Raw genomic sequence first — 3,052 nt, forward strand, 5'->3', positions numbered from 1 at the left:
TGTGTCTTCTCATTTCCCCCGGGGGAGGGGTGCTTCTGGCACCCACGCAACTCACCTTCTCTGCCCTAGGTGCTTGAGATAGCAGCAGGGGAGCTTCCTTCTGGGTTCTGGGACCAGCTCACCTTGTCTGCCCTGGGAGCCTGGGATGCCAATGGGGGAGCTTCATTCCAGGTGCTGGGACTGGCTGAGCTTCTCTGCCCTAGGAGCCTGGGATGGAGGTGGGGAGCTTCCTTCCAGGTGCTGGGACCAGCTCACCTTCTCTGCTCTTCCCTAGGAGCCTGGGGTGGCAGTGGGCAGCTTCCTTCTGGGTTCTGGGACTGGCTGAGCTTCTCTGCCCTAGGAGCCTGGGATGGAGGCAGGGAGCTTCCTTCCAGGTGCTGGGACCAGCTCACCTTCTCTGCTCTTCCCTAGGAGCCTGGGATGGCAGTGGGAAGCTTCCTTCTGGGTGCTGGGACTGGCTGAGCTTCTCTGCCCTAGGAGCCTGGAATGGAGGCAGGGAGCTTCCTTCTGGGTGCTGGGACCAGCTGAGCTTCTCTCAAGAATGTGTATTCTGGTTTGGTAGGGTGGAACACTCTGTAAACATCTGTTAAGTTCATTTGTTCAAGAGTTTGATTGAGTTTGAGTATTTCATTACTTATTTTTTTGTCTAATTGATCTATCTATTTGTGACAGTGGGGTATTGAAGTCCCCCACTATTATTGTATTAGTGCATATATGACTTTTCATGTTCATAAGTCCTTGTTTTATATAGTTGGGTGCACTAGTGTTTGATGCATCTGTATTTATGATTGTCATTTCTTCATCTTGGATTGTTCCCTTTGCAAGGATGTAGTGTCCTTCATCTTTCTCAATCAGTGTTGTTTTGAAATGCACTTGATCTGCAAAGAGGATAGGTGTTCGTGCTTTTTTTAAATTCCTATCGCATGGAGTATTGTTTTCCACCTTTTAAGTCTATGAGTTTCTTTTTGAATTAAGTGTGTTTCTTGTATGTAGCATATTGTTGGATCTTACTTCTGGACCCATGTTGCCAGTCTAGTTCTTTTGAATAGTGAATTGAGACCATTAACATTGATGGTTATAACTGATATGTATTGACTGATCATTGTCATGGCTTTTTGTTGTTGTTGTTGGATTCTCCCCCATTGCATTTAATTTCTTGTTGCACCCAACGGATTCATTCTGCTGTGTTTCCTGGGGTTGTGATGCTCATTGTCTTTTCTTAGGATATTGTCTAAAATTTTTTGGAGTGCTGGTTTGATATTCATGAAGTTCTTAAGGTGCTCTTTGTCCTAAAAGTATCTCATTTCTCCATCAATTTTGAAAGATAGTTTTTCAGGGTACATCAATCTGAGTTGGAGGCTGTTTTCCTGTAGGGCTTAGAATACATCACTCCAAGCTCTTCTTGCCTTGAGGGTTTGCATTGAGAAGTCTGCTTTGATTCTGATGGGCTTTTCTTTGTGCATTATGTGTTTCTTTTCTCTAACTGCTTGTAGAGCTTGGTTCTTTTGTTGGGTTTGTGAAACCTTAACAATTATATGCTTATGTGTAGATTTTTTTTTTTATCAAGGCTAGTTGGAGTCCTAAATGCCTCACTTATCTGTATATCAAGTTCTTTTTCCCCTGCCTGGGAAGTTTTCTGCCATCACTTCTTTTGGCAGATGTTTTTTAATGTCATCTGCACTCTCTCCTGTTTCTTCATTGACTCCAATCAGTCTTATGTTATTCTTTATGCATTGTCTAGCAGCTGCTGGATTGATTTCTCATGGTCCCTTATAATTTTAAAGCAATTTTTCTCTTCCTGGTCACTAATTGCAATCTTATCTTCTATATCTGATATTCTGTCCTCACATTGGCTCATTCTGCTGTGTAGACTTTCAATGGAATTTTTAATCTCCTGTAAATCTGTTTGCATCTGTTTTATGGATTCCTTCTGTCTCCTATGTTGAGATTCCATCATGTTCCTCAGCTCCTCTCTAGATTTATCAATCATATCTTGCACTATGAGCATACTCTCTGCTGTTATCTGAGAAATTATTTCTGATTTCATTTTTTCCAGATCCTCTTTTTTTTTTTTTTTTTTTTTTTTTTTTGCCAATTCAGGGAGTCCAGGTGGTTGAGTGTCAGAGTGTTCCATCTTGTGTCACTTTTGCTTTGCTGTAGGTGATCTGGAAGTCTGGTTTTGAGACTTGTTTACATGCCTTCTCATTTCGAGTGAGAAAGGTATATGCTGCCTGTGCCCACATGGCTCACCTCCTCTGTGTTGGGAGTGGTGGTAAGGTGGTCCGGAAGCCTCCTCTGAGCCAGGAGAATTTAGTAAGAGCAATTTCAATAGAGTGGTAGAAGCAGAGCCTTAAAAAAAAAGTGAGTTCAAGAGAGAATGGTGGGAAGGAAAATGAGGACAGTACAGAACTGCATGTCCACTTTGGAAGCCACTAGACACATGTGGCTACTTAGAACTGAATTGTGCTCTGAGGGTAGCATACACACAAGTTTAGTATTTTTTGAAAAAATTATGCAAAATAACTCAATAATATTTATAATAATTACATATTGAAATGATTCTACTTGGGGTTAAATAAAATTTTATTAAAATTAATTTCAGTGGTTTCTTTTTAATATGGCTGCTAGAAAAATTAAAATGACAGCACTAGAAAGTACTGACAGAAATAGTAGTCTTGAGTAGTTTTATTATAATGAAGAGAAGATAAACCATGTGGTAGCTGATTCTGAAATGTGTTAAAAGATTTTTTTTTCTCGAATGAGAGAAATTATAATATGATTGTCTGTAGGAATAATATAGTAGAGCATAAAAATTATTGATGTAGCAAGTGGGACAAGTGTCAGATGATATCTTGGGTGCCAGTCCACAGGGGAGTGTGGGTGATAGGTGTGTGGACTGTTGATGTGACAAAAAGAGGTAGGCAGAAGGCTTGGTCTGCAAGCAGAGAGGGGAGCATTTGTAGAAGGGGGAATGTACAGATTTTCTCTTCTATGATCATAGTGGCACAGGGAGGTGTGATCTTCTGGTGAAGAGAAGCAGGAGGAGGTTCTC

The sequence above is a fragment of the Heterocephalus glaber genome, unplaced genomic scaffold (assembly GCF_053883595.1).
Source record: "Heterocephalus glaber isolate CG9 unplaced genomic scaffold, H.glaber_assembly_v1.0 deba00001666, whole genome shotgun sequence".
Taxonomy (NCBI): domain Eukaryota; kingdom Metazoa; phylum Chordata; class Mammalia; order Rodentia; family Bathyergidae; genus Heterocephalus; species Heterocephalus glaber.